Source organism: Megalobrama amblycephala, linkage group LG14, assembly GCF_018812025.1.
Source record: "Megalobrama amblycephala isolate DHTTF-2021 linkage group LG14, ASM1881202v1, whole genome shotgun sequence".
NCBI classification, from domain to species: Eukaryota; Metazoa; Chordata; class Actinopteri; order Cypriniformes; family Xenocyprididae; genus Megalobrama; species Megalobrama amblycephala.
Window position 1 is genome coordinate 3354155 of NC_063057.1, and position 19059 is coordinate 3373213.

General features: G+C 40.7%; 1 long non-coding RNA gene across 1 annotated transcript in view; it reads right to left on the reverse strand.

Moving 5' to 3' along the window:
- LOC125244326 overlaps nucleotides 1-16451 on the reverse strand; it is a 55115-nt gene extending 38664 nt beyond the window's left edge. Inside the window, exon 1 of the long non-coding RNA XR_007179310.1 lies at nucleotides 16323-16451. This is a non-coding gene — a long non-coding RNA (uncharacterized LOC125244326). The remainder of the gene's footprint in view (nucleotides 1-16322) is intronic.
- Nucleotides 16452-19059: the final 2608 nt, after the last annotated feature.

A 19059-nucleotide genomic window follows, 5' to 3' on the forward strand; every position in this document is an offset into this window, starting at 1 on the left:
ACAGATTTTTGTCCAATCAAAACACTCCTAAAACTTGACTAAATTTATCTTAAGCACATACTTAACTCTTTTCCCACCAGCGTTTCAGAACAAAGTTGAAGGTATTTATATGCTATTTAATGTTGATGATCGTGTTATTTTACATATGTATCTGTTTACATTTGCTATCATTTGCTTTTTTCTGCTTCTTCTTCGCCTGTGAAGAAACAGGCGAATCTCAACATATAATAATATGTACGCCCCCAATATTTGCATATGCCAGCCCATGTTCAAGGCATTAGACAAGGGTAGCCAGTATTAACGTCTGGATCTGTGCACAGTCTGTGCACAGTCCTTGCAGTCTGTATAATGCACAAACACAACTTCATTCTTTGTAAATCTCTCCAACAGTGTGTAATGTTAGCCCGTTAGCCACGGAGCACTATCACACTCATTCAGAATCAAATGTAAACATCCAAATAAATACTATACTCACATGATCCGACGCATGCATGAAGAACATCTTGTAAAGATCCATTTGAGAGTTATATTAGCTGTGTGAACTTTGTAAATGCACTGTATTATAGTCGAGAGCTCGGGGGGGGCAGGGAGCGCGCGATTTAAAGGGGCCGCGCGCTGAATCGGTGCATAGTTAATGATGCCCCAAAATAGGCAGTTAAAAAAATTAATAAAAAAAAAATCGATGGGGTATTTTGAGCTGAAACTTCACAGACACATTCAGGGGACACCTTAGACTTATATTACATCTTGTAAAAACTGGTTCTAGGGCACCTTTAATAAATCCACAGGCAAGGGTATCCACAGACAGGTTCACAGGAGAGACAACCACACTATACACAAATGAGTTTGGATCAGGTGATTCAGTACTCTTTTAGAAGATGTGTAATAGCACCCCCTACCATACAACAGTGAAAACACAAAAAGACTGAAAATTCTGTCAATGGCGGGGAAGAGTTGTCTCTTAAATGACGGAAAATTCCGTCAATCTTTATCTTTATCTCCTGGGAAATGGACAAAAATATTGATGACTCATCCTGCACCACATATATTTGTCCAATCAAAAGCTTTCTAGAAAGAGATTGTAGAATGATTAAAGCCACAGGCTGGACAAAAACGTTATGCACTGAGAGCAAAGACAAGACAACAGGCTTGTTTCAGATTAACTAAATCTGCACAGAACCAATCCCTGGTGATTACCGTGAGATGCATGCCAGTTAGAAATGTGTCTAAGAGTAGCCTGACTCTGATGTCAAGCTGATGTATATAAAGAAAAACTCTCACGACAGAGAGGCGGCCAATGCGGGATTGCGCAGTTGCTTACCACCAACTGTGCTGTTGAAAAGCATGCAAATCTATATTTCACACATTTTTGCACAAACTTTGATGCAAAGTGGATCCACAACTGCTTTGGTGCCTACTCTGTGTCCTAATTTCAGAGACACACAGCATACCTACTGTAGCTTGGAGTCTAGCTAAGACCAGCAAACCACTTTAGGCTAGTCTAAGCTGTTATTTTCAGCAGGTATATAGGCATTAGACAGGAGCAGACAAGATTTGTCTCTTTATTAGCATGGTGGCTAATTAATGAGCAGTTGTAAATAGTCTGAAACATGAAGGCAGCAGCTGGGGTAACAATATCCCCCGACTGAGAAAGACGGAGAGAGAGAACTGACTCATGAGTGTGAGATCATTGAAACATTAGCACTGATCAATAAGCAGAAGCCTACTATTGCATATAAACCATCCCAATGGAGGCAGTGCCTCAGGCAGGGTAGAGAGGCAGGAAACATTGGCTTTACATGGAGCCCACTCGCTCTCACTCTCTTTCAATCACACATGCTCAGAATTCCTCTTGACTGAGCAGCAGGTGTGCAATAGGTTCTGACGCATCTCGAGACATCTCAATAAAGGCATTATTGTGTTGTCAGACTATATGAAACTATCATCCTGCATTATTGATGGAAGGTAAGCTGGTTTAAACGCCTGTGGAGCGAACCTAGGCTCAATGTAAAGGCCCTTTCAACAGCAGCTGCTGGAAAAATCTTGCATAAAAGAGTTTTAAATTCAACTGGTAACCAAACAAGACCTGAGAAGTGGTCATGCAGTCTCTTTAAAAACCCTATAAAATAGCTTGACAAGCACGGTTACTTTCCTGTGATGATGCATTTCCTCTTGAAACAGGACATTGGGATGGGACAAGTACTTTTGTAAAAAATTAAATATAAAATAAAACTGAATGAAATTAACTGAATTATGATTAAGAGAATTCACCTCAACTACTTTACTCTAATGGCTACTCAATTTACTCTAATGGCAGTGATTAGTTACAGTTGACAAGAAAAGGAAGTTGCGGCAGTCCTATGTTGACATATATATCTGAGTGAAATGGCTTCTCAAACAAGAAAAAAATGTAGGGCGGGTGTTACAATCGCTGGTTGTGAGCATAAGCACGCATGACGAGGAGGATATAAGTATAACAATCTTTAAAGGTGCCCTAGAATCAAAAATTGAATTTACCTTGGCATAGTTGAATAATAAGAGTTCAGTACATGGAAAAGACATACATTGAATTTCAAACTCCATTGCTTCCTCCTTCTTATATAAATCTCATTTGTTTAAAAGACCTCCGAAAAACAGGCGAATCTCAACATATAATAATATGTACGCCCCCAATATTTGCATATGCCAGCCCATGTTCAAGGCATTAGACAAGGGTAGCCAGTATTAACGTCTGGATCTGTGCACAGTCTGTGCACAGTCCTTGCAGTCTGTATAATGCACACACAACTTCATTCTTTATAAATCTCTCCAACAGTGTGTAATGTTAGCCTGTTAGCCACGGAGCACTATCAAACTCATTCAGAATCAAATGTAAACATCCAAATAAATACTATACTCACATGATCCGACGCATGCATGCAGTATGCATGACGAACATCTTGTAAAGATCCATTTGAGGGTTATATTAGCTGTGTGAACTTTGTAAATGCACTGTATTATAGTCGAGAGCTCACGGGGGCAGGGAGCTCGCGATTTAAAGGGGCCGCACGCTGAATCGGTGCATAGTTAATGATGCCCCAAAATAGGCAGTTAAAAAAATTAATTAAAAAAAATCTATGAGGTATTTTGAGCTGAAACTTCACAGACACATTCAGGGGACACCTTAGACTTATATTACATCTTGTAAAAACTGGTTCTAGGGCACCTTTAATAAATCCACAGGCAAGGGTATCCACAGACAGGTTCACATGAGAGACAACCACACTATACACAAACGATACCGGACAATACTGAACAGGAAACACAGGGCTTATATACACAGGGAAACAAAGAGTGTGATTGAACACAGCTGAATGTGATGACTGGAGTGATCTATAACCATGGTGACAAACTAGTGGTGGGAAAAGGCACAAAACAAGTCCAAAACGGAGTGCACATGTAACAGCGGGACTTGTTTTTGTTTTTTTCATCAGGTATCGATTGGATGGTTGTGGTTTGCTATTGGTCGATCTCCTGTGAGTGACAGGTTGTCTCGCTCTTGCGCCTAAAAATACATCATCAAAGAAGTTGCTGCAAGAGGGAGGGGAAGTTAAATTCAAAGTAAATGTCTTCAATTTATCTTTTTTGCATAATTATCCTTGTAATGCCCTGCATTAATATACAAATGCCTTCAAAACTAAAAGATATTGAACATTAGTCATGGACTAACATACACACAAGTCCAATTTCAATTTCATAGGGTCTTCAAGAAAGATTTGAGTGCGAAAAAACAACAACATATTTAAATAATGCCTGTGCTATTTTGTCCCACTCTGCCCGCTCGCAGGCCCTGTGAGTCAGCAAAAGCTGCTTTGTTAGGAGGAAAGTCTCCTCTCTAAGCTGAGAGATAGAGAAAGATATTTCATCTTGACTGTGTCAGACAGTAACAAGCAGCCGCACTAGGATGCAGTAAACAGCTGGCAGGGCTCCAGCGCAGTGCAGCGGGGGGTCTGACACTTATCTCCCTCCATCACTGCCTCGAACGGCCCCTCTAATGGACCCTTCAAACGGCCGCCACAGCATCCATATTTTATTTGTTTTTGTGTGTGCGTGTGTCTCCTCGTTGTAGCCTGTGGTTTTGCTGGTTGTTGACACCAACTGCTTTAGTAATGTGATATCTTGAGTGCAGTCAGAAGAAGAGCGCTGGCTGCTAAACAGCCAAGCGGCCCACAGATGCTACACAGCTAGCACTGGGAGACGGCAGATTCAACACTTCAAAACCACACATAACAAGTGGAATTTGATTGGTGAGACTCAGTTATAGTTAACATCAAATCAAAATGGCCCCATATAATACTCATTCCCAGTAAATGATTGCATTGTTACAATATAAAAAAATGTCTTCATATTGTTTTTACTACAAAAAATGTCACATAGGCCCTGTTTCCATCTATTAAGATGCATTTTGGTCGATCGGATCACAAGTGGACGACGCTAAAGACAGGTGTAAATGGGTTGTAAAACGTTTTGAGCTTGTCCACTTTCGACCACTTCCAGAGGTAGTCAAAAACTCATGCTTTCGAATGTGTTCGAACAACCACAAAAGACCACCTACTCTCCTCCTACTGACCTAATGCGTAAACATTATGGGAAGCGCGCTATCCAGACGGGATTTAAACTTTGTCGGCTGAAGACCCAAGTTTGGTTCAAAGACGAACGTACCAAGCACAATGTTCTCTCGCCATTTTTATAGCGTTCAGCGTGGTACTGCGGCAATCAGGGCAGAAATGAAAGCTGATGCTCTCCATATGTTTTTCTGTTGACTCTGGGCGCATTCATATGTAAATTGCACAAGCCTATTTTATCCATTAGGCCGAAACATCTGAAAAAAGCCCATACATTTACTAGCCCACAGACCCTCCCCTTAAAATGCCAGTTGAAAATGGGTATGTGTCTCCTTCGTCCACTTGTGATCTAATCGACCAAAACGCATCTTAATACCAGGTGGAAACAGGGCCATAGAGACCACTTTTCCCAATCCAGTTAACTGCAAGTGGGTAAGAAAATCAATTCCACTGTACATTTTTTTCTAATATATTTTCAAAAAACAAAACATTTTCAAAAAACAAAACAAAAAAAAACCCTGCTTGAACCAGCCTAAGATAGTTTGAAGGTCTTAACTGGTTAATCTGGCTAATTTAAGGTGGTCTCACTGTCTGACCAGTTGAGTACCCAAACCCATTTAAAACCAGCCAGCAGCCCAGCTAAGACTAACTAAGAGCAGCTAAGACCAGATAAGGCCAGTAAAACCAGCTTTTAAGATGCTTTTTTTAACACACGAATGCCGTTTCATTATGTTTTAGTGTCACTGTTGCTCAAACAGCGGCAGCATGCGCTAGCAACACCAAGGTCATGGGTTCAATTCCCAGGAAATGCATGGTTTAATCAAATGCATGCTTCAAATAAAAATTTTAAAAGTTGTTTTGGATAAAAATGAAGAAAGAGACTCATTGCCGGTTTAAACTCCTCAACTGAAGGGCTACGCCGCAAAATTCCCATTTTGACCAGAAAATTAATAAACCCCAGCACTCTCCATATAAAGTACAAAGGTGTTAGTTGCTTGAAAAAACAAACGCCCTGAATGCCTTATTTTAACATGATCTCCGTTTTAGCATTCCACTCTGCGAGTGTAATCAATTTTTCATGTTGATGTGGGAATATTTGTGTAGATGCAGCAAATATTTCCTGTGCTATGGGAAACAAAAGGGCATCTGCGGATGCGAGCGAAAAACCATTGTGAGACATCTTTGAAGGTTCTCCTTCAAAGCTATGCCTGCCTTCGCGGCCACGCCGAGGGGATTTGTGATATTAATTGAAGTTAATTTTCTGGGAAATCAGTTTGCCGGGCACGTTGGGAAGATTGATAGCCCCGGCACGTCCCAGCACTCGGGAAAATGACACTCGTCTTTTATAGCCACACATACTTTTATCATTCCAAATCAAATTATAAACAGGAGGCCAGGCGCGCAGGAACCTGGCGGAGGGAGATCTCCATAAGATTAATTAGGCCGACCAGGCTAAGACAAGGTGAGGAACAAGAGGAATAAGAAAAAAAAAATAAAAACAGCAAGATGGGGGTCGGCCTGATGAGAGAGAGGTTCATTGTTTGGTAGGAAGTGGAATGGGAAGTCAATTGGACAATAGGTAATTAGCAGAGGCTAGTCAAAGGCAAGGAGGCAGCCGTCCGCTCTCGCTTTCTCCCGGCCCGTAATACAGAGGGCCACGCTATGAACCCTGCATTTAATTAGAGTACTTTGATACCCACAGGAGAGCGCTGCCCCCGGGCATCCTAAACACTGACTGACGCCAGGCAGTTCCACCCGCTCCCTGCACTCCAATTAGAGACGCACCAAGCTGGGAGGAGCGCCTTCCACTCTCCATGCAACCCTCCCTCGCGCCAAACAAACCCACGCCAAATTGGCATTTGGATTAAACGGCGTGCCGAGATGCCCCGAAGGGCGGCGGGCTGTCTCACCTGGGCTAATCTAGGTGTCATTATAATAAGGATTCATTTTCGGTAGAGAGCAGAACCCAGGTCGGCCTAGCCGCTGCCGCGACGGGTTTCCCGAACGGCGCCCCGGTAGCTCGGAAAAACAGACCGGGAGGGCAGAGGCGCGTCTGCAATATTAATGCCGCTGTGACTGAATAAATGATAACAATACTGGGAGATTTGCTGTGTTACAGTGGTGTATTTTTAATGCACGGGGAAGAGTTTAGAATGCCTGACTTACACGCGCAAACATGTGGTGCATGAATTATGCAACTGCGATGCTTTCATCTCGGCATCTGCATGTTTAGTAAACAAACTGTTTCTCTTCTGGCAACAAGATGTAACTGTAAATAATAGATATTTAATTTGCCACCGCTTGCCAAAGGATAGAAAGCACTTGTTGTGTTTGCTAATTTGTTGTATTATTCAAACGATCTCCCCGGTCGCTTCTTATCTCAGCAGGGTGATAAACAGATATGCATAAAAGCGAGAAAAAAAAAAAAAAAAAACAACACAGTAGGATTAGGCGTGACACCCGAGCCTAAATATTTATTTAGCACAACAAGCTGGGGGAAAAAAAATTACATTGTGTTCTGACATTTATCTCAATATGAAAGAGAATTCAGTGCCACGGGCCCAAATGAGATGAACACAAAGTAAATATCTGAATACACAAAGACGTGACAAGCCCATTGTGGACTCCAAACATGCTATTCTCCAGCACTGTCAGAATGGATCATTCCACGATGCCTTAGAAGAAGAAAAAAGCTCTTATGAAGCTGTCAGGAAAACAGGCCCGGATGGTTAAGCGTGCGGAGGACACTCCTCTGACAGCACAGTGATTGAGCTCGTTGTTTATCTAGGCATCGGTTTGGAGTTGCGTGTAGTTCAATACGCGCTGTTTGATCAAAGATTATCTTTATCGATAGAGGCTGTCAAACAAACACGTGCAGGTAATAGTGGGATAGTCACTGACAGCCTTGAGCTTTATGCTGGTTGCTCAAAAATGCAATAAAGCCATTTTGCTAAAGGGCACAAAAAAAGAACACACAGCTTTGCAAAGGACTGAGGCCAAATCCAGCAAAATGATCCACCTCCCCCTCAAAGCCAAACCAGTATCTGCTGGGTTTCCAAAGGGCCAAAACCTTAACGCCAAAGCCTCATTCAAATCAAATAAAAAAATCACTTCTGACTGAGAGAGGCTCTTTGCAATGTTTCTGTGTCATGCTATGTCAGAAGATAGATATGCAGTAATGAATTGGGTATTTTCTAAAAGCAGTGCCTTGTAGCATGACTTATCTGCTGTTACAACAACAGCTTGGCTAGATTCAAGTATGTGGCTTTTTGAAAAGCTTTGCACTAGTCTTCTGACAGGTCTTGAAGTCAACATGAATTCAAAAGTAAATCTATTTACTTCCTTAACATGCATACCGGTCTAATGTGCATTTTTTTCCTCATCGAATATCCTTTTATACTCAGAAATCCATTACATTACAGTAGTGTTGTCTTGCTCTTGAGACTGGTCAAAAGACCATTTTTAGAAAGTCTTGGTCTTGTCTTGGCCTCAGCCACATTTGTACTTCTTGTCTAGGTCTCAGACTAAAGCCTGGGATACACTGCACGATTTTTGCAATCCCATAAGATCATTACTTTATCACACTGTGCGACATGGATCTATTAAACTTGGGTACGACATGCATGTAGACTGTACGATGATGACACCTGTTGACTCGTAGGATACGATGCAAGTTTCTATAGAAGAATAAAGCGTCATCAGCATGCGCTAGTGGTAAACAAAAGACCACGTTGAATCACACTTTGGCAGTTGTAGTTTTTATGTGTGCTGAAAAAAAAGGAAGCGGCGAAAGAAGAAGGGAAAAGAGCTTGAGGTAAGCAGTTTTAAGTTTTAGCGCCATGTCGCATTTTCATTGGCTGGCCAGTAGACGTAGGTCGTAGCAGCAAACACACTGTTCGATGATCATGCTGAATTTCTGACACTGTCAGAAATTGATCGTAGACTATCTTTGGTAGCAAGACACGATCACAGAAATCGCCACGATTGTTTCACAATGGCAATCTTTCATCTGGAACAGCCATTAACCCACTTTTTATGGATGGATGCATTATTTTTTACTTCAAAACGTGGCCCCCCATTCACAACCATTATAAACCCTGGAGGACAAAGGATATTTTTAAATATATCTCTGATTGTGTTCGTCTGAGATAGTCATATACACCTAGGATGGCAGTCACGAATGCCAGCGAAGTTCCCTCGATCGGCCACCGGAGGTCTCACTCTCCCGAGTATTAACTGGACTACAAATCCCAAGGGCCAACATACCTGGCCTGATTACTGCGCACCTGTTTCATGTCAGCCAGCTATTTAAGCCACCCACACACACACTCCTTGCGAAGTATTGTTTTCCCTGCAACAATTTCTAAGCGTTTATTTTCTCTTTTTCTGTCTGCCCGTTTATCGACCTTGTTTGGATTACTCACTTTGGATTGTTTGTCACCTGCCTGTTACCCTGTTGTTTGCCTGGACTGCATCTTTGATTGTTTGCTGCCTGCCCTGATCACTTGCCCGGTTATGACCACGATTATTGGACTGTCTCTGACACTGTTGTTTGCATTGGTGATTAGACCCACGCCTGCCTGTACTGTGAGCTTGCTGTTTTCTAATAAACCGCTTATGGATCCCAATCAACCTGAGTCATCCTCACAATGGCTTGAGTAAATCATGGGCTAATTTTTATTTTTGGGTGAACTATCTCTTTAATGTGATTAGATGAAAAACTTACTGCTTAAAATGCAATCAATAACTTATTTCTAATGTGATTTTTCTTACTGTTACTATTAGCCGACTGTTGTGCCAGGTTCGAAATCAATGCAGGATTATCTCAAAATAGTCAAATGCCCACAAATTCATGATTGCAAAGAAGTACTTGTATGAGATCTTGTTTTTTATATTATAACATAGGATATAACTAAGCAATATCGCAAGAGAGCTGTTTTCACGAATATGAGCATGAATACAAACGTGATCTTGATTTTATACAAACGTTCAAAAAGCAAGAAGTCAATATTAAGTGACTTACATTTTAGACATTTTTTAGACAAGTTTTTGCTATTTCGGCATTGAATCCATGGCAGAACCGCTGTCCGAGCTCTATATAGTGTCTTATTATTCTAATTGTATGGATCTTTTAGATGAGTGCTGGCCTTGTCTTGGTCTCGGTTTAGGTGGTCTTGACTACAACACTACATTACAGAAGTAAAATGGGTTGCAAACAGTATTTCATGTTGACTTTTGAAGGACAATTCCAGGTTAAATTCACCTTGTGGTCCCTTCATTTTTTTCCTAGTCTTCTGATAGACTTTAAAATGCCTCTCTTCAAGGAATATTCCAGATTTAATACTCAACAAAGACTCAAAAAACGTGTACAGTAATGCACACGTCTATGTGCATTTTGGAAATATTCCATTACAATTCATTTATAAAAGTTTCAAAAGACAGCAGAGTCATCAGAACGGTCTGTCCTCATTTTCCAAGAATGTTAACTTTACCTAGAGACCTGGTACCAACGTGGAGATTGAGTCATCTGTCCATAACAATCACAGCAGATCTGCTGTTGGAAACAAAGTTCCATACATCCGTTATTACATTACTGACAGCACATTCATATATGGACCCCCCTGGAGGCCGCCGAATGTGCGATTATTGTTATGATTTGCTTTGGTCACAGTCGGCTAGGTATAATCAAGGCCTGGGGTTTCAGAAAATCAACATTCTCGCTGCCATGCTATGCTACATCAAGTCAATTTGATGACAGGCTGAAACACGGCATGGTGTGTTAACTAGGCCTGTGATGGTCTGGAGTTGGGGTGAACATGGCAATCACAGAGGCGGTGAATAAGAAACATACATTTCTCCAGGATATACATAAATAAATGCAACAGAGGTCAAATAGTATCACTGCATATGTACTTGCGTGTTTGATTTCAGTTACACTTGTCAAGGCCGTCTCGTTTATTTTATAGAGTCAACTTCATATGGGAAAAGTTAATATAGAAAAAAGTCCATAAATGTATGTATGCAAGTTGCAAAATACTTAAATTATATTAAATAATAAATACAGTTAAATAAGACAAAAAAAAAAAAAGCGAGTACTGATTGACATTTATAGTATGTGGCTGCACATCTTGAAAATCGATTTATCTTTTATTGTCCCTCTGAGTATTGAGTCAATTGACCCAAGTGTCCAATCAGCAGTAAATGTGCATTATTGTAGGAACGAGGCACCTCTTCATCATTCCAGTCTCGACCAAACATCTGACATCCCTTCAGCAGCTGCGAATCATTACCATTTGTTATAGATTCTGTATATCAACAAGGAAAACATTAAATAAAGAGTTCCATATGTTAAAAATGCCATTTCAGTGCTGGACGCTAAATGGCTTTGGGTAATTTAACATGATCTGTTCGAAGAAAGAATCTCACCCTCCTCCAGTTCTATTGGAGCAGGAGGATTAAAAAAACGTGGGATGGATAGAAAACACACCATGGAGCATACGCGCACACACAAGTACAATAACATTTACATTAGGAATCACAACCTTATTGCAACGTGTTAGATACAGCGCTTGGCACCCTGCAGGCATTCACAGAGGACCTGTTGCGTTCTGCCAGAGCTACTGGCGGCGGCCCAATGTTGCCTATTAACAGAACATGCCAACATACGCAAAAAAACAAACAAGCCCCGTCCAGGCGGTGTGACTCTGTACTACATTAAGGCTTCAGTCTGTGACAGTTTGCCGCTAAACTGTTGTAAACACCTCTCACCAGAGCGCGAGGAGCTAACAGCAATCTGTGGCTAAATTAATGAGGGGCTTCCCCCCGCGCACATGGCACAGCGCCAGCGCAGCAACAGGCGGCGGAACGGAAAAGGAAAATCTCCCATCATGCAAAGCGAAGCTGAGGAAACCCTAACCGGAGAGGACAGAGACTTTGCAGGAGAGTACAGCAAATATGTGGGACTTTGCAGGAGAGTATATTTCTAAAAGTGTTCAAAGTGACAGATTGCATTGAGAAGTCCACACACACACTCGAGGCTTTTAGCTGAGCTCATTTACAAAATTTTCAACAGCCCCCGTACCGCCCACTTTCCTCACTTCAAAGTAACTTTATTAGAGAAAAGATTAGGCTGCACTTAACCCCTAATGAGCCATATGAGAAAGCCTTCTCGATGCCGCGTTTTATTTGATAGTTTCAATATGAGTCGGCAGGAGGGGAGGTCTCGCTAAATGCAAAAGCCACCCTGGCTATTCCTGGACCGTAACCCTTCTCTCTCTCTCTCTCTCTTTCTGTATCATAACTACACACAGCTGTAGCCAACACCACTTCTTTGCCGCCGTCTTTTCTTTGCCTACATCCCCCCCCCCCTTTCTCTTTTTTGTCATCCATTTCTCCCCCCTTTTTTTATTGCAAAATAGGGCAAAGTAACTTGCAAGGGCCCTCCTTGGGGAATTGTGTGATATTTAACTATGGCTACAGTGGCATTTACTAATTTTATATGTGCAGAATTTATGTCACATTCTTATTCAGGGATTTGCAGAGCGGGGAGCAAAGGTGGCCGCTCTCTGTCCGCTGTGTATACAGTGGTATTAAGTGAACTATTCGCAACACGTCCTGTGACATGTACATTGCTATTTTGTCCATAACCGCCACGCTCTCCCCCTTGCGTCACAATTAAATTCTAACCTTAGCATTTGGAGACACCGACCCGCACAGAGGGCGATTTGTTGTCGGAGTGCCACCGCTTCAGATATGGATTGTTCGGGCACGTAAATGTATGGTGCTTTTTTTTAACCAAAGTCCAGAGAGAAAACGTTGCTGTGATTCCTGAAAACCGTGCAACTGTATAGATGAATCAAGGACTAGCTGAAAGACAGCAAATATTATTCTCGCCAACTCAGAACTTGAGTTATGAAAAAATGGGAAGAGTCCTGATAAAAAAGCTCTTGTGGGGGGAAAAAAGGGTTCAACGGATTGACCTAAGGGGCTTAGAATCAAATTGCTCCGGTATTGTACTCCCTCCTTTTTGCAGTTCTGCCGGTAAGCTCCTTATTGATACACATGTGCTGAGACCACCCATACCTGGGGCTCATCCCTCTGTCAGACTGCTGGTCGTCCGAGAGGCGGGGGAAAAGACACAGTTCTTCTCTATTCGAAAGCTAATGCCAAATCCCCCGGGTGAGATTCCGTCTCCTGACTCAATAAAATAATTAGCTTTTTGCTTGGGAAGGCTGTTAATCAAGCCCCGTTACATATGCGGGAAATGTATTTCCCCTTATCCCACGCCACGGCTACCGCCGCCACTTTTTATCTCTCAAAGTCACCGGTGCGCACTTCCACCATCGTCTTATTACAGCGAAAGAGGCAGATCAAAAAGAGCTTTTTAATTTAGTGTTTAGTCTACATGAGGGAAGATTATTCATCTCGGACTGAAAAGTAACGCTCGTATCAGCAGAACGGCCTCAAATCTGATGTGCGGGCGGCGCTGCGACCGTTTTCATTCAAATAAATAGTAGCCTTTTTATATTCCAACATGTATAATTGCCAACAGTCACTATGACCATCTGCTATGCACTGATCCCTTTCTTAAACATTGTTGTAACAATTACAAGCATTTAAACAAACAAAAGCTGGGAAACAATGAGAATTGCAAGTCTACGCATTTCGAGAATTAACAAAACAGCCGTACCGCAGGGAGACGAGCCGATGCACACGCTAACAAAAAGTCGACGTGGAGCGACTGTCTGACAACAAGGCGGCGTCCCTTCATCTGATGACTGTTTGCAACTTGCGAAGGCTCTAAAATATGGAGCGTTAATGCAGGTCCTGACACATCTGCATGTTTCTGTCTTACCCCCTCTAGAACAAATAGAAACCAAGTCAAGAGGTTAAACTAAGCATGTAATTAATGACTTCACAGTGATACATTCTTCCCCACTCTTCTTCTTCCTCTAATTAATGTGACATTCTCTGACTGTTTTTGGCCAGTGTGCTGTCTTGCTTTCTCTTGGGCGAATCAGTGGTGTAATTAACAGCATTCGAGGGACTTTAGGTTGTTTCTTTATGTGATGTGGAACCATAACTGTTGAAGCTAATGCATACGCACAAGTAATACTGAGTCACAAAGGACAAGTGAGTACTCAGAAAACACTTAAGAAACCCAAAATCATATCGTTGCAAACTCGCATTACTTTCTATCTTCATTGGAACACAAAAGGAAATGTTTAGCATAATGTTGATGCTCCCCTTTTCCATTTCATGGGCATTCAATTTCCAAAAATGCAGAATAAAGAAACTCATAAGGTTGAATAAATGATGACTAACCCTTTAAATTTATTTAAAAGATAAACGTCCATGGGTATTTTAATATTAAGGAAATAATGAACAACTGGAAAGGTGTACAATGAGGGCCTTGGAGTCAAAAAGGTTGGGAATCATTGCTTTAGAAGACCTGGAATATGGAGAACAAATTATACAGTGTGGACTATTTCTTATGATGCTTTTTGGTAATTTTTAGAGCAGCCCCCGGTCACAATATGTTTTCATTATATGGAAAAGAGCAGCATGAACATGCTGCTAAACTTCTCATTTTGAGTTCCACAGATGAAACCATGTAAAATGTGTTTTAAACAGCATAAGGGTGATTCAATTATGACAATTGTCATTCTTGAGTGGAACTAATCCTGTAAGTGAGGATTTTGGGTACATCGTTAAAGCTAATCCTGCATCAACACATTACACACAGACAGTCATGAAAACAGCTCATAAATGTAGGTATCTGATGGAGGATCCAGCCTTCAGTTCTTCAGGGTAACATAAAAAAAAGCCCCATCTCGGATCTCCTTTCATCCTGCCTGACCTATTGCATGCCGCATTCCTAATACATAAACCCATCTCTGGACATTGTAGGGGAATCCAGCATCAACCAACAAAGCAATCAATAAAACATGCAGGGCCAGGTGTTCAAAGCCATGGTAAACGCAGCTGACGCGCAGGAGAGGCCTACAGACGTGCGTGTTTTGGCAGATGTGCAGAGAGGTAATGAGACACACACACAACACAGGCCACAGTAGGTGGAGCGAGACTTCGGTTTGCCGACCCTACCGCTCGCGGAGAACAGAGAGAGGGGTGGACGGTGGGATGGAAGATCCAGAAGTGAACTGGAGAAGTAATCACCACATCTACATGTTATCTTCCGAAAAAATGGGGTGGGACAGTCACTAAATCAAGACTGTGAAGTGAAAGACTCATTTTAGGTTTCATTTCAAATTTAAATCCAATTCAATCAAGAACTGAAGTGACTGACCATGGGGGAACTGCAAAAAGAGTGGAGGAAAAAAATAAGCACACTCCTCCAAAATCAAATTTGACGCCAGATACACCCACGAGTACCAGCGGATGCATTTTTTATAGCCCTGTGTGTGAAGATCAGCTTTTTTTGGTTATTCTTGAAGTCTATCTCACAGGTTAAAAACAGCTTTAATTGGGTCCAGAGGATACAACATACCACTCTCTTCAAAGGCATAATTGAAATTAAGTTGAGACATCCATTGCTCGACACAATCGCCTCGTTGAAAATGATTGAAGTTGCATTATTGTCAACAGAGGGGCTCGGAAATCTGTGCAACGCCTCATAAGTTTGGAAAGAAAATCAAAGCAACTGAATCAAAGTTTTACCATAACAACAGGAGGCAGAGGCAGCAGCAATATTGTCATCCGCCTGTCAGTCGATGGGTTAATTGGGATGCGCAGTGATTCCTCTGTTGAGCAAACACGAGCTTTGAAGGTGACTAGGAGAAGTGCATGGCCCCCTGATTGCCCCCCGCTCATCGTTTATCATAATTACTCAGAGCAGAAATTAGAACCGGCCCCTGTTCAAATTTTCCATCATGTCTGCTTTCCTTGGACACATGCACCTCATCATCACCGAACGAATCAACTGTCAATCATCTCAAAGATTGCTGTCCTCAATCTATAAACCCCCTGAGGCGTGGGAGGGTGAGAGAATAAGTGATAGAGATGCTTATGTTCAGGATTAAAATAAATAAATAAATATATCCATAAACAGAAAATAGTGTTCTCATGCATTTTTGATGACATTCGTATTGATTGCGGGTGTTTGAAGCTAAACAAGTGTATCCCAGACCCTTATAGGGAGCGCATAGACACATAATTAAATGTGAAATGTCTGGAGTGGACCAAGTCCAAGTATTGTTGAAAAAACAAGTTATTTGAAGTCAATATGAAATTTTACTTCCATAATCTGACATTTCCAAGTGAAACGTGAGATTTAATGATAAAAAAATGAGCGGAGGATTGGACTTAGATCATGAAAAGGGGTTCACAGGTGATTTAAAGAGGGCAAAGAACATTTTTAATGAAGACAAAACTTTTTTTTTTTTTTCAGTGGAATGTGACCAGTAATGTGTATGAAAAAAAAAAATATTTTAATTTTCATGTTGGCTTAAAAGTTTTGTATTTGAACTGTTCTGCTTTACCCAGAGAAAAATGGTATTGTTTTGAGCTTACATTTCTTCATTTACATTTTTAATACATTTGCAAAAAAGAAAAAAAGAAAAAAAAAGAAATTAAATGTTTTATTTTTCACTTATGTTTCATTCATATGTCAACTTCAGAAGTTTCTTTTAAAATTCCAAAACAACTGTTGAAGTGCTGGAAAAGCTTAAAACTATAAATATTCATATTGAAATCACTGACCTTTGGTTGCAGACTATGGAAATATGAACACAGTCTGTTGAGATCTCTTCTGAAACTCTGAAAGAGACAGCTGTTTTCATTAGAAGAAACATCTGAGGAGATTCATGCAAAAGTGTCCATTTCACTCCCATCCATTGTCATTTCTGTCTAAAGACAAACAATTGAGTTTAGTAAAAGATTATTAAAAAGATCTAACTTATGATTTTCCTATTCAATGGATAGATACATGACTAATTCATTTTCTTCAGGTATAAATATGAATACATAAACATCACAAAAGAAAGAAAAACACTGAATGAATCGGTTGAGTGAACAATTCAATGACTAACTTTTGACTGTTCCTCCAATTATTAATTTTTTTGAATGAATCTGTTGAATGAATGATTCAGTGACTCACTCATGAAAGCTGCGTCCCAATTCAGAGGCTGCATCCTTTGAAGGCTGAATGCATCACAGGCTGTCCCAATTCGAAGGTTCCTTTAAATGCATCCTTCTTTTCCTGGTCCACAAAGGAAAGAACGAGTGGATCCTTCTCAGCCTAGCCCATACCAAGATTCATTATATGCATAAATGGACCAAGGTGAACATATTTAGACAGGTTGTGAACTCTGTTTTGTTTTCAGATTAATATAACTTTCAAAAAGGTCCAGTACAAACGTTACTGGCACTCGTCAAAGGCAGCTGTCACAGTTAGGTGACAAAAGCAATATATCTGTAGGCTAGACTGCCCATTTAACAATGCTCGAGTCAACCTTTGCGGACTTCGAAGGCGTGGCATTTAAAGTCCATGTCCTTCAAAGAATGAAGCCTCTGAATTAGGACATAGCTATAGACAGCCGTTTGTTTAAATCCGGAATGAATCATAGTTTTTGTGAATGATTCAATACACTGGTACACCTTTTTGCCAGTTAAGAGTTGCTTGATCAGTTCATGTAGGTATGGCAAAAAGCAGAAAATAAAATATGACAATCTAAACTCTGAGAAACAGATATGCAGGTAGCATATATGAACAGTATGATGGTATTTTAAGACAAGTGATGCCTTTTACATTCAATAGCTACATATCAAATGTCTTCACACATACCAACATGGCCTGGCCCAAAGAGAATCATGCTTTAATTTTTTTTTAATTTTTTTTTTGGTGCTTGAGACAGTCATAATTCATGTTTAATATCATATCTGGAGGGGGTCACATATGTAACGCATAAAATTCCAATTTGTTGCTCAATGAAAAATTGAAAGGTTATGAAAGACTCATCAAGCATCTTGTTTACATGGCTCTGACTTTTGACCCGCGTGTAGTGGCATTGGCCATGTGTGTATGTTTGTTCTCAGCCATTCTAATGTTTTATACTACAGCTTCCTCTGTCCAGGTCTGTTTGTGGTGCTGTGTTCAAACATTACTGCAGGACACCACTAGAAGCTATTACACACGCCTCTGCAGCCTGAGACCTTGCTTTATTTACCAGAAAATGTAAGAGGGTCACATCCCCCCCACCACCACCACCCACACACACACAGATAAATACACCTCCTGTAGAGGTCAGTATAGTAACGCCACAGATTAGACATGCTCTCTAAGAAACACTGTACACAAACACACACACCCCTCACCTCACCTGAGAAGAGGCCAGATATCTATCTATCTATCTATCTATCTATCTATCTATCTATCTATCTATCTATCTATCTATCTATCTATCTATCTATCTATCTATCTATCTATCTATCTATCTATCTATCTCTCTATCTCTCTATCTCTCTATCTCTTTGTTTTTTCAAAACTTTCAAGACTTTGTCGAGCTAAAATTCAAATCCCTCAATTATGCATCCTGTTTGATTCCTCAATTAAAATTTTGTAAATTGGAAACCAAAAAGAACTGTTTGACACTTAAACCACATTTTAAAATGTATGAATGTTACTATATTAAAAAAGAAAATATAAAAACCTGTCTGATTTTTTTAGGTTGTAAATGACAAAGAAATTAACATATATTTATATATTTTTATATTTATATTAGTTTATATTTAAAATTAAGACAAAATATATTTGGACACTATTGGGTTGTCAAACTGTGTGAACATGAGGGGAATCAGCATCACACATGAATTCAAATTATGTTGGGAATAGATGGTTATTACTTAGTACATATGCATTTTTTTCCCCAAAAGTACCGCAGTAATTCTATTAGACAACATTACTATACTACGGTTCCACCACAATACTCTTCTGTAAGGCTGCACTTAAAAGATAAAACACTATACAATTTCACCAACAACTACTTTAACAAAGCGGGAGCTAAAACAGTAAGTGACATCTGTAAATAGCACAGCAACACCACATTTCTCATGCAATCATACAGGCGTAATGTAAAAAGCTGATAGAAAATGCTCCTGCTAAAGGGGAATTGTGTGATTTCTTTTGTTAATTAATTCCATACCTGTCATTGCTCTCAACTCCACAATCTTGACACATTCTGCGTACATGTGTATGCCACATATTTCAGGGGTGGGGAACGTGGCAAGTATGTGCGCTTCGTACAACAGTAAGAGTATCTCTCTCTTTCTCGCACTCTCTCTCGGATTTTAATTGCAAGGTGCAAAGTGAAATGGCTTCACTCCCCGACAGTGTAAAGGAAGCAGGGTGTCAAGTGCGAGTTGTGGCGCGCGTGTGTGTGTGTGTGTTAGGGGGTGGAGTGACAGACAGAGTAGCGGGTGAGCAGGTCCCCAAGGTGCA